Source organism: Neoarius graeffei, chromosome 1 (assembly GCF_027579695.1).
Source record: "Neoarius graeffei isolate fNeoGra1 chromosome 1, fNeoGra1.pri, whole genome shotgun sequence".
Classification (NCBI taxonomy): Eukaryota; Metazoa; Chordata; class Actinopteri; order Siluriformes; family Ariidae; genus Neoarius; species Neoarius graeffei.
Window position 1 is genome coordinate 116,840,480 of NC_083569.1, and position 14,074 is coordinate 116,854,553.

General features: G+C 44.0%; 1 pseudogene; it reads left to right on the forward strand.

Annotated features, from left to right (window-relative positions):
* The window catches only part of LOC132886044 (Fc receptor-like protein 5), a 107,995-nt pseudogene that overhangs the window by 64,757 nt on the left and 29,164 nt on the right, over nt 1-14,074 (forward strand).

Consider the following 14,074-nt stretch of genomic DNA (forward strand, 5'->3'; position numbering starts at 1 on the left):
GATGAAGTCCCATCTTCACCTTGAACCATTCAGTCATTCCAACTGCACACCTCACTGCTGTTTCACTGTTCTCATACATGTCTTGCACCACACTAATATACTTCTCATTCACTCCACACTTTCTCATACAATACCATAACTCATCTCTCGGCATTCTATCGTATGCCTTCTCCAGGTCTACAAAACACACAATGTAGCTTTCTCTGGCCTTCCCTGTACTTCTCCATTAACATTCTTAAAGCAAAAATTGCATCCGATGTGCTCTTCCTTGGCATAAACCCGTACTGCTGTTCACAGATTGCTACCTCTCTTCTCAATCTCCCCTTCAATACCCTTTCCCATAACTTCATGGTGTGGTTCATCAATTTTATCCCTCTGTAATTACCGCAACTCTGCACATCTCCCTTATTCTTGTATTTTGGGACTAGCACACTCTCCATTCATTCAGCATTTTCTCATTCTCTAAGATCTTATGAAACAATCTCCATTTATCCAGGTTTGGGACCAGCAGCAAGAGTACGTTTATGCACCCCCAGTGGCTGGATTACAGTTATTGCACCTACTGGTTAAAAATAGGAACTGCAACAAGCACTGGGGCACAGATCTCTCTCTCACCTCCCAATGGTTGGGTTGCCAGATTGAGCTAGGTTAAGGAAAAGGATGGTGATTTTATATTTCTATATTCTGTGCTCACTCTAGGACCCAAATTGTTTTAACGAAAAGTGCTAAAGACTCAAATTTTTCTTTAGCAATTTGCAATTTCGCTTTGCAAGAAATGCTAAAAGAACAATTTTCTTTTTAGCAAAGTAATTTTTTTAGCAAGATATGTTATACTTCTTAATGTTTCTTGCACTGACATAATATTGAAAAATGAATTGTTATTGTAGTTTGTTGGTGTTTCAATAGTCTTTGCAAGCTTGTTTCCTGCCTTTGTCTTTCCATGTTCTTGATTTATGTTCATAGAATGCTTATTTATTCTTGAATCCTCTTATACGGCTTTATATTAGCTGATTACACAAACTTGAATTCTGTCTGCCATGGTTTGGAGAGTATACAATATTCAAGGTTGAGCAACCTTACAGAGTCATATAAACTAAGTTCAATGGAAAGGTGATATATCACTTTATATTAGTGGCCTATACAAATTTGAGCTCTATCTGCCATGGTTTGGGAGTTATAGGCAATTCAAAGTTGAGCAACCTCGAGTCTGACCTTTCAAGGTACCCCGAGGTCATGTATGCTATGTTCAGGAAAATGCTGATTTCATATTAACTGCTTATACAAACTTAAGCTTCATCTGCCATGGTTTGGGAGTTAGAGGCCATTTAGAGGTCCATGGTAACCCAAGGTCATGTATAAATTTGAACTGGCCAAGTTGGCCTGGCCAACGTCAGTGTCTGACTTGACCAATATCAGTGGCTGGCCTTGCTAATATATTAATTTTATTTTTTATTTTATTTTTTTCAAAATTCTATTTTAACATCTCAACCACTGGTATTGCCTCGTGTGTGTGTGTTTAGGGGGAGGGGGGTGTCTTTATGGGTAGGATGAAGGGAGCTCAGGGAGTTAAAATCAATGGTTGTTTCTTATAAATTAATCTCATAACTCAAATATAATGATATTCACCATTAATTTCTCAAATGAAACACTTGCAGTCAAAACTTTGAACCATGTGCGTCAAAACGCTCTGAAAACAAGGTACACTTAGTCGATATATCCTGGTTCATCTGTGAGTTCTTCCAAAGTTCTGTCAGGGTTGATATTATGTAGAAAATACGTCTTTAGAATGGTTATATCGTGTTTTTATCCCTAACTGAGAAAGCTAACAGAATATTCTAATGTGTTATCTCACTTTTTAGATAAATTTTTTGTCATATGTAAAGTCGGATAATTTATTTTAAACAAACCTCGCTATAATCTTGTTCACTGATGAGCGAGAATTGCCGACATTATCAGCGCAACTCGGAAATTGATCATTTTATATGTAAGGTCTGATACTATTGGAAGACGTAATTTGCCGTCAACCAATAAGAAGCTTTGAAACACGGGGGCGTTGGTTATAAATCAAAACATCGAAGATGAACACGAAAGGTACTGTTTATCTTGAGAAATCGCAATTGTTTGATGGATTTTGCTTAAACTTTAAATGACTTTCGCATAAAATGCAAATACAGATGATTTTCTTTTCGCAAATTGGAATAAAACTTCGCAATTTGCGGACGTGCGAGCAGCTAGCGTGAGCCCAGATATTGGAATTTTCATGACACTGTTATTCATATCAAAAGCAGTATACAATTAAAGTGTTGCTTGAAAGTACAGAAAATCATCATCATTGAACTGAATGACATCAACGTTTATCAGGATCAGGAGGAAAGTTGAACACCAGACCTCAGCTCATATCTATGTTCTCGCTGGTTATTTTCATTATCCAGTGTAGTAAGATTATTCTTCCTTGTCTCTCCTTGTTCTCTGGCCTGTTTCTCTTCAGTTTTGCACTGCAAAGTCTGACGAATTTCCATTATTTAAACCAAGCTCAGTTTCAGCCTGGCAGCAGTGACCTGGTCCATGAGCTGGTACATTTATGAACACTGGCTATAGTGTAAGCACCATCAACACTTTAGTTTCACTAATTTTCACAGCAGGCTCCGAGTAGCATCACACTGCCAAGTCCATTAGTTTGGTTTTGTATGAAAATCCCAGGAATGTATTGGATTTTATTGGTTCAAATAATGGAATTTTTTTAAATTTCATCTTTTTTCTGTAAATGTTTTCTAAGAGTACAAATAAAACAAATTTGTAACGCGTAGCAAAGACAAGTAGTGTGTGTGTTCTTTATTTTTCAAATGTTAATGTTAAAGATTAAATAATTTCTAATGCATACACTAAGTAATACAATAGGCACTATGTGAAAACCACTTAATGTTCAGCATTAATTTTGGAAACATGCAGAAAAAAACCCTGCTGATCAATTTCTGAATATGAATCATTTCACCCAAATCATTAAAAATAAACTAGAAAGGCACTCGACGGAGTGCATACCTCTGGCGTGCGCACACGCGTATAGACTCGCACTGTAAAACCTATACAATTCCCAGACACTTTATTAGAAATGAAGTTGTGGTCAGAATTTTACAAAAGACCTTTTCTTTTTCTGTGGCAGAATGATTGCATAACTTTCATAGAAAAAAAAATTATTTGGTGCACTACTTTTAATTTATTTGGGGATTTCTGAAATCAACACGCAGTCAAAAAAATATCTTATATATATATATATATATATATATATATATATATATATATATATATATATATATACACACACACACACACACACACACACACACATATATATATATATATATATATATATATATATATATATATATATATATATATATATATATACACACATACATATATACACACACACACCCTCGTATTTGGTTAAATGTCCCTGAGCAAGTTTCACCTTGATCAGACACTTTTGGTCACCATCAGCAAGCTTCTGGCAGAATTCTGGTTGGATATTTGACCACTCTTCCTGGCAAAATTGGTTGAGTTCAAGTTGCTTTGTATGTTTCCAGCAAAACCCCAACTTTTAAATATATTTTTAATAGGGTTGAGGTCAGGGCTTGCTTAAAGCTTAATGTTAGCCTGCTTTATCCATTCCACAACCAGATCTGGTGTGTGTTTGGGGTCATTGTCCTGTTGGAACACCCAACTCTGTTCAAGCTTCTGATGATCTGAGGTTATGCTGAAGAATTCTGAGGTAGTCCTCCTTAATTATTCCATCCACTTTGTGCAGTGAACCAGTTCCACTGGTAGTCTTTGTTCATTCGTTCACCAACAAACTTTAGTCAAGCACTAACATCCCCACAGATGTTGACTTTTGAACATTGTGCTAGTAACAGTCTGGATGGTCCTAATCCTCTTCAGCCTGCAGGACACAACATCCATGATTTCTAAAAACAGTTCTTGTCAGACCACAGCGCAGTGTTGTAGTCAAGACCACCTAAACCGAGACCAAGACAAGACCATAGTGTATCAATACCAAGACTTTGAGGGGTCGAGACCGAGACAAGACCAAGACCGAGACAGGGCGAGACCAAGTCAAGACCAAGACCAGACCAGTGTCCCAAACTGCATGACCCACTTATGATAAAATGGAACGTGCAAACCATAGGCACCCCTCAAATAGACCTGTAAGTAATCCACATTCCCATAAAAACACCCACAGAAAACAAATGAAGATTCTTGTTCATTCACCTCTTTTGTTGACCTATATGTCTGTATAATGAAATGTCTTGATAAAATAATCAAAAGGCACTGCAGAGATGAATTTCATGTGTGGGAACTTTCCTAAGCTGAAATCAACTTAACCATCTTTAACACTGTACTGAATGATTTACCATCCATCTAATACAGTACAATTTTTTTGTGCAAGTAGTTTCAAAAATGATGACATCATATGCCAAACCAGAACAAACTGTAGTGCTGAAACATTTAAGTCCATGCACACCACGAATGATAAACACATGATATGGACATTGAGAAAGACCACAAAAACATGGACTTTAAAAGAAGAGTTTGGTTGCATTTTAGAAATATCAGAGACTGCAACATTCTGTGACCTAAACGTGTACGATGGGGTCTCATTATGATGCCCCCTCTTCTAAAAACCCTTTCCACTGGTGCTGAGGAGGCAGGGACTGACAGCATCTTCAGTGGCGACTTGTGGAGTTGTGGGAATCGGTCATGGTTTTTGGCCCAGAAGATGAGTGCATTGTCGGTGTCATTGATGGCATCAAAGTATTTGCTTATCTGTGTTATAACACTTGAATCCTGGGCTGAGTTGCGCTTCTTGTGAGCCTTGTAGCGGGACAGAAGGCATGGGCATTTGACTGGTGGCGAATCACTGGATGAATCCACATTCATGGCCCCAGAGTCAGTTGCATCTCCTTCACTGTCGATCATGTTCTCCACCTCTGACAACAAAGTGTCTGAAAAACACAAATACACAATGACAGGATTAAAACCAAAATTCAACTTTGACTATGTGTGGCAGTTCGTATGAGTGGAGCACAGAAAGACAGCAGGCCAGGATTAAGTTCCAGAAAGAAAACTTTTTATTTTACTTAATTTAGCTTTTACTCACGCACTCACTTACACTATCACACACACATGCGTTGTGGTTGGGAGGGAGCTTCCTACTTCTCCTTATATAGGGCGTGTCACTGGGGAAGACACAAACACAGATTAACCAACATCAGGTGCAGTGATTCTGCCACTTACCTTCCCTGACTCTGCCCTCCGGTCACAGACCGATGCTTGACCACGCCCCCGCTGCCATATAACCGCCCAACTCAGGCTGGACAGCCGTCCGGCCAGCAGCTGACTCCCCCCCGACGGGAGAGGAAGTCCACCACGGCCATCTGCGCCCCCGGCCTGTGGACCACCTTGAAATTAAAGGGCTGGAGTGCCAGATACCAACGGGTGAGTTGTGCATTGGCATCCTTCATGCGGTGGAGCTACTGGAGGGGCACGTGGTCCGAACAGAGGGTGAAAGAGTGCCCCAGGAGGTAGCAGCGGAGGGTGAGGACCGCCCACTTGATCTCCAGGCACTCCTTTTCAATGGTGCTGTAGCGCCCCTCACGCACCGACAGCTTCCTGCTTATGTACAGGATGGGGCGGTCCTCCTCCTCCACCTCCTGGGACAGAACGGCCCCCAGCCCTCTGTCCGACGCGTCCGTCTGCAACGTAAAAGGGAGAGAAAAGTCAGGGGAGTGTAACAGTGGCCCCCTGCACAGTGCAGGCTTCACCTCAGAGGAAGCCCGCTGGCATTGCTCCGTCCACTGGACCAGATCTGGTGCCCCCTTTTTAGTCAGATCAGTCAGCGGGCTGGTAACGTCTGAATAATTAGGTATAAACCTACAATAGTAGCCAGCCAGTCCCAGGAACTGTCTCACCCCCTTTTTGGTCTTGGGCCTCGGGCAGGCCGCAATTGCTGCTGTCTTGTTAATTTGGGGATGCACCTGCCCGTTGCCCAAGTGGAAGCCCAGATACCGTACTTCCACCCACCCAATCGCACACTTCTTCGGGTTGGCTGTGAGACCCGCCCGCCTCAGCGACCTAAGGATGGCCCTCAGGTGTTGTAGGTGCCGCGGCCAGTCATTACTATAAATAATGATATCGTCTAGGTACGCGGCCGCATAGGTGGCGTGGGGGCGGAGGACCCTATCCATCAGTCGCTGGAACGTAGCGGGCGCCCCAAACAGCCCAAAAGGAAGCGTGACAAACTGGTGTAAGCCAAATGGTGTGGAAAAGGCCGTTTTTTGTCCTCAGGATAATGGAGTCAAGGGGATCTGCCAATAACCCTTTGTCAAATCCAGTGTCGAGTAAAAGCAACCCGTGCCTAGTCGATCGAGCAACTCATCAATACAAGGCATTGGGTATGCGTCTAATTTAGACACCGCGTTGACTTTTCTATAGTCCACACAGAACCGGACCGACCCGTCGGTCTTGGGTACCAAGACCACCGGGCTGCTCCAATCACTGTGGGACTCCTCAACGATGCCCATTTCGAGCATGGCCTTGAGTTCTTCCCGAACCACTTTTTTCTTGTGTTCGGGTAGCCCGTAAGGGAGGCTGCGCACTCCCACCCCCGGGGGCGTCTCAATGTGGTGCTCTATGAGGTCGGTGTGGCTGGGCAGGGGCGAGAACACGTCCGAAAACTGGGTCTGCAACTGGGTGACCTCCGCGAGTTGGGTCGGGGAGAGGTGGTCTCTACAGGGTACTGGAGAGGTACGCAATGCCAATGTTCCCTTTTGAACCTCCGGCCCCAGCTCCGCCTTCTCTGGAACCACCGACACCAACACCACGGGGACCTCCTCATTCCAGAGTTTGAGCAGATTGAGGTGGTAAACCTGTAGCGCCCCACCCCTGTCCGTTCGCCTCACCTCGTAGTCGACATCCCAGATTCGCCGTGTGACCTCAAAGGGTCCTTGCCACTTGGCGATTAATTTGGAGCTCGATGTGGGCAACAGTACGAGAACTTTATCTCCCGGTGCGAACTCCCTAAGGCGCGTACCCCTGTCATACAGGTGGGTTTGCCGTTCTTGGGCCTGCTGCAAATTCTCCTGGGTTAGGTGTGTGAAGTTTTGCGCGCAGGTCCATAACGTATTGAATTTGATTTTTACTGGGCGAAGGTCCCTCCTCCCAATTTTCTCGCAGCACATCTGGAATGCCGCGCGGCTTACGTCCATATAACAATTAGAACGGGGAGAACCCCGTGGAGGCTTGGGGGACCTCTTGCACTGCAAATAACAAGGGTTTGAGCCATTTATCCCAATTACATGCATCCTCACAAATTTTTTAATTATATTTTTGAGAGTGCGATTAAACCGTTCAACTAAACCATCCGTTTGTGGGTGATACACACTGGTGCGGATCGGCTTACTACCTAATAACCCATACAGTTCGTTCAGTGTACGTGACATAAACGAGGTGCCTTGGTCAGTCAGAATCTCTTTCGGGATTCCAACTCGGGAGATGATGTAGAAGAGCGCTTCCGCAATACTGTGTGCTGAGATATTGCGAAGAGGCACTGCTTTCGGGTATCGCGTTGCACAGTCCACCAGAACTAAAATAAAGCGGTACCCTCATGTTGACCAATCTAATGGCCCAACGAGATCCATCCCAATTCTTTCAAACTGGGTCTCAATTAATGGGAGAGGGCACAAATGCACTTTTGGAATGGCTGCCGGATTTACTAACTGGCATTTGCAGCACGCCGTACACCACCTACAAACATCGCCGCGAATCCCTGGCCAATAGAACCGGGCCATTAGTCGGGCTAGTGTCTTATCCTGCCCTAAGTGTCCAGCCATGGGATTAAAGTGAGCCACGTGGAGTGCCTGGCGGCTCTTTGGAATCAAAAGCTGCGTGACTTGCTCTTTAGTCTGAGTGTCCTGCGTCACTCGGTATAACCTATCCTTCATAATAGAAAAATAGGGGAAGGACGGGGTGGCGTTTGGCTGGAGCGTTTGACCATCGATTACGCTCACTTGGTCAAACGCATGGCGCAGAGACTCGTCTCGCGATTGCTCTAACGGGAAATCCCCAAGGGATTCTCCGAGAGAGGGAGGAGGAGCCTGCTGCTCCTCACTCTGACGCGGAGATGACGTAGACAGCTCTGTGACAGCTGCTCCCACCAATGAGACACCGGGACCTCCCCCTGCTGAACTACGGCAGAACCCACTCTTCACTAGATGGCTCATTAACTCCCCGAATCCCAACCAATCAGTCCCCAAAATTATCGAGTGAGTGAGGCGAGGATTAACCGCCACCTTTACTCTAAATTTTTCCCCTCAGAAAAGAATGTGGACTGACACTAAAGGGTAGCTGTGAACATCCCTGTGAACACACAACACCTTCACCCCCTGTGCTCCCCCCAGTGCCTCGTCTTGCACCAGGCTTTGGTGAATTGAGGTCTGATTACAGCCAGAGTCCACCAAAGCCTGATATGCATCCCCTTGGATACTCACCGGTATGCGATATGCTCCGGCCCAATCGAGGGCGGCTCCTGGCACGTCAGGGATCTGAACCACCGTGCCCACTTCCATCACCGAGCACTGCTATTTGAGGTGGCTCGGCTCCCCGCAGCGCCAGCACACCGGCCCGGCCTTCCTATCTGCACCGGCGCTCTGGGGCTCACTCACCGGGGGGGTAGACAGACACAGAAGGGGAAAACGGGAGGGCACCGCGGGTGTGACAGGCTGGCCCCCGCCTCCGTGGTGGGGGAACGGGGCGAGGACGAGACACAGGAGGAGAGAGAGAGAGAGAGAGAGAGAGAGAGAGGGAAGAAGAGGATGTCTGCTGTCTTGCCGTCGGAACAGCCGCCAAATGGTCCTCCGCCAACTCGATGGCCTGATCCAGCGATGCCGGGTGGTGGCACTGGACCCACTCCACGGTTCCCTCTGGTAGGCGGGCAATGAACTGCTCCAGTACCACCTGATCGATGATCCCCTCGGCGTCGTGGTTGTCGGCCCTCAACCACTGCCAGCAGGCATCCTGGAGCTGCTGGCCAAACGCGAACGGCCGGCCGACTTCCTCCAGACGCAGAGCGCGGAAGCGCTGTCGCTGTTGTTCAGGGGTGCGCCCCACCCGCTGGAGGACGGCCCGGTGAAGGTCCGCGTAGACCAGCCGGCGATCGGCGGGGAGCTGTAGCGCGGCCAGCTGCACCTCGCCCGTTAGCAGGGGGAGGAGGCGCACCGTGCGCGGTTTCACCGGCCAGCCCGAGGCCTCTGCTGCCTGCTCGAAGAGTGTGAGGAAGGCCTCGGGGTCGTCATGCGGGGCCAGCTTAGTGAGGGTGAGGGGAGAAGGGCCCGTGGCAGTGGAGGTGGTGGTGGACCCCGCCGACGCGAGGAGGTGCCGGAATGCCTGTCGGTCTTCCTGCTGCGCCAGCACCAGGCCCTTGAACCGGTGCTCCTGCTCCTTTCGGAGGGTGACTAGCACCTGGTACTGGCTCTGCTGGGCCATGGCGAGGGCGTGGACCAGGTCCGCGAAGGGGGAGGACTCCATGGAGCTGTTCTTCCTGTGCTCGAATTCCCGGGTTTCGGCATCACTATGGCAGTTCGTATGAGTGGAGCACAGAAAGACGGCAGGCCAGGATTAAGTTCCACAAAGAAAACTTTTTATTTTACTTAATTTAGCTTTTACTCACTCACACTATCACACACACATGCATTGTGGTTGGGAGGGAGCTTCCTTCCTCTGCTCTCTCTCTCCTTATATAGGGTGTGGTTACTGGGGAAGACACACAAACACAGATTAACCAACATCAGGTGCAGTGATTCCGCCACTTACCTTCCCTGACTCCGCCCTCTGGCCACAGACCGATGCTTGACCACGCCCCCGCTGCCCCACTATGTAAGGACTTTTTTTTTTTACTATTTCTTTCCTTGGATAATACTAAAAAAGGGGAAAAGGGACAGATGTGATCTGAGTGATTGAGCGAGCCAGACTTACTCACTTAGACACACAAGCTCTAGTGTTTGACTACATAGAGTTATATATTTGTTTGTGTATGTAACCCCCAAATTAGCACTCCAAGTATGTGATGTATGCTTACAGCCAGGCAAAGCATATTTAATGTGTAACTTCATAGAAGTGGAGCATTAATGTCACTCTGTCTCCACTCTGGAGACTGCTGACTCTAGCTCTCTCACCCAGGAGAGGGAGCGTGGCGTGTATCATTTACGTCAGAGTTGACGTTGATGTAACATAACTATATACACATTAGCTACATAGCTTTACATCACTTGTCTCGTCATTTTTATCACATTAAAAAATGTAACGTAGGAATAAGACATGTCCTGACCCCTCACTCTCACACAAAGTTAACACTACATTAGCTAACTTAATGTTACATCCATTGTAACATTAAGTTATCTGATGCAGTGAGGTAATGTGCTAATATGCTTGCGCACCTAGCTAGCGGGTAAATAACCGGCAAGCCAATGAAACCGGCGTCCTGAAACATACTGTATACACATGGTTAGCAAATGTGTTTAGCTAGTATTCACTAAATCTCACTTACACTTAGCTTACCTTTCTTTATGCTCTCTCCAAGTGCCGGTAAAAGTTGGACGTGGTCCCAGCCGTCTCCGTTAGCATTGCTTTACAAAATTTACATGTTGCGCTGTGTTTTCTTTTGGTTGTAGTTGTGCAAAAAAACTCTGTGGTTCAGGTAACCAAATTTTATTACAGACGAGTTGGCTGACATCTTCACACAGCCTCTTCTCCTGTCACTCACATGCACGTTTGTGGGGGGCGTGTGAAAGGGGGCAGGAGGGGTGACAGCCGTTAACAGTGACAACAATTTCAAATGATAAATGAGTCAAGTTATTGGTTGTACTCAAAGCAATACGATTTACGCAAAATCACAGCAATGATATTAACAAGTAAATCCAAAAATGCACAGGCAATTTATTGATATCCCCACAGTTGTGGTCTTGACCGGTCTTGAAATAAAATCCCGAGTCCACTTTGAGACCGAGACAAGACTGAGTAAAAATGCAGTCGATTCCGAGACGAGACCGAGACCTTCAAAATGTGGTCTCGAGACCGGTCTCGAGACCAAGACCGATCTCGAGTACTACAACACTGCCACAGCGCATATATATATGTCCAATTAGACACAAATGAACTCTGAAGGTGTTAATTCAACACTGGGGAATTTGCTGTGTAGTCATATCCTTTATTCAGTCATGTTGGTTTTTAATGTCTTGCCGCCTGAGGAATCAAAGGTCACAGGGTTCTATATTAGTTTTCGGCCTTGCCCCTTACTTACAGAGATTTCTCTGGAGTCTCTGAACCTTTTGATGATATTATGGATTGTCTATGGTGAAATCCCGAAATTCCTTGCGATTGTATGTTGAGAAACGGTTCTTAAACTGTTGGACTGTTTGTCCAGTTTTTCACAAAGTGGTGAACCTCGCCCCATCCTTGCTTGTGAATGATGGAGCCTTTCCAATTACGAGTTAACCTCTTTACCAGTAGGAGGGTTTTTTTTTTTGGAACACTCCACATCTGTCCCTCTCTTTTTTTGCCACTGTCCCAACTTTCTTGAATGTGTTGCTAATCTATCGAATCTGTAAATCTCTGTGATTTCATTTCTACAAATGAAACATACACTGTAATTAAATCCTTACAGAAGTTCAGATGATTAAGAGGAGGATAGGAGGATATCTGGATGAATGACAGAAAAAAAGATGCTTTTGGCAAGAATGTTTTACTGTGGTTTAATTTCAACTTAAACTGAAAAAGAATTGCTTGGCCAACATTATATTAGCTATTTTTGAAATATTGGGTGGTTAAAGCTTGCAGCTGCAGAAAAATCATAACATCCATTTGCCTAAAAAATTTGTGAACATTTGGTTTAATACTAACAAAGTACCAAATTTTCATGTCTGTATCAAGAAGTACCAAAACTATTTAGAGTAGAGTAGAGTAGAGTAACTTTATTGATCCCTAGAGGGAAATTAAAGTGTCAAGTAGCTTATACAAAAAAAAAAAAAAAAAAAAATTACTCATATTTACTCATACTCAGTCTGAAAAAAATTATACTGATGCATCTATAGTTTGTCAAATAAAATTATTTATAGTGGTGTTTAAAATGTCTCTTTCCACCTCTGTACACTTGGGAATTACTACATGTCCTTTTTTTTTTAAACCTACCTACCTACATACACGTACATATTTTATTACAGACAGACCTAAAGCTGTGGTGTCCATAAAGCCTGATACACGTGTTCATTGGAGAGTGTGTTACTCTCAGATGTAACACACAGGAAGGAGGAGATTCTCAGAGGTCATACAGCTGGTATAAAAACAAAGATCCACTCTCCACAGAGGGAGGACATATAGTCTACAGAGTCCACACAAACCAGGAGTTGTTTCTCTGGTCTGTTGGTGACTCTGACCGTGGTTCCTACACCTGCAGAGGACAGGATTCAGAGATCAGTGATGAGATAAGATAGCCTTTTATTATACCACAAGGGGAAATTTACATTGTTACAGCAGCAAAATATATAAAGAGAAAAAGATAAGGCAATGAAGGAGTAGTGCAAAAGTACCAAGTATACAAAAAAGGATATTATATATAGGAAATAAACTACAAAATTTAGAGAGAAAAAAATGTAATTTGTATAAATAACAGGTTTGCAGAAATATAGTTAACATAAGTGTATTACGTAAGTGGAATTGCACATGTGAGTATTGCACAGGTAATATTCCCAGTATTACCCAGGTAGTATTGCACAAGTCGGTCAGTATATTGCACAAGAGCCATTTTAACCATGTGTAGCTCGCAATTTGCTGTAAAGTATTGATGCTGATAGTCAGTGCACACAGTATACATTCAGAGGGGATTCTGTAGATGTCGAAGTGATCTGGACAGTATTCATTACTGTGAGGAGTGTTTGGTGCTGTGCTTGGTGATGCTGTTACACTGACTATCAGGTCAGTCTGTGGGGGTTTTGTTTTAATTGAATATATTTCCATTATTTTTTAGGGTTCAGATTTTGAGCTGTCAGTAACTGAGTCCCTGTTTGTTTAGTTTGTCTCGTCGGCATCAATTTCTTTCGCAAGAATCATCATGTCTTTTGCAGAAGCCTCTGGGTTTTATATGTTTACAGTATAATCAAATGTTAAATATAAATGTTTATTTGACATGTTTGTTAGAAATATTTATTAAAGCATTTAATGAACACTGAATCTATTGCTTCTGTTGTGAAGTGAAAAGCAGCTCTGACACCATTTCATACCAACAGAAAAACCCAAACTGACTGTGAGCGTGAATCCTCAGAGCTCTGTCTACACTGCAGACACCATCACTCTGAGCTGTGAGCTGCAGCAGGAGACTGGATGGGAGTTTCTCTGGTACAAAAAGAATCCTAATTCGCAGTATGTGAACATTGGAGCTACAGACACCAACACACTCAATGTGACAGTTGATACCGTAGGAGAAACTGTGTATCTGTGTGGAGCACACAGGCGGAACGTAAACTACTACTACTACAACTACTACACAGACTACTATACAGCCTACAGTGATGAAGTCAGGATTACAGCAAGAGGTACGTCATAAATTTTCACTTTTTTCAACAGGTTTGAAGTTAGGAGGGGTGTGAATAAAAATATTGCATAATTATTTCAATTCCTTGTTATTCTATGTTTTAAATCTTGAAAAGTTTTAAAAGGTACGTGTTATTTGTGGTCAGTGAGGTCGAACAAGGCTCAGTAAAGTCAGTAAAACAGTCGCTTCTCTGTATGATTTACAGTATTTAACATCATGGATCATAACAGTCTCATAAGTACAACACATGTTTACCTCACTTCAGTTTTATGCTGTTCAATTTCACATTTTCCCAATTCAGTCCTTTATCTCACTTAAATCAATACTTCGATCTCACTAACACATTTTCTCTCATCTTCTGTTTTCTAATCAACACTTATCTATAATTTAGATCAATAAAAACAGTTTCTAGAAATACTGTAGAATAGTTCAGTTTGT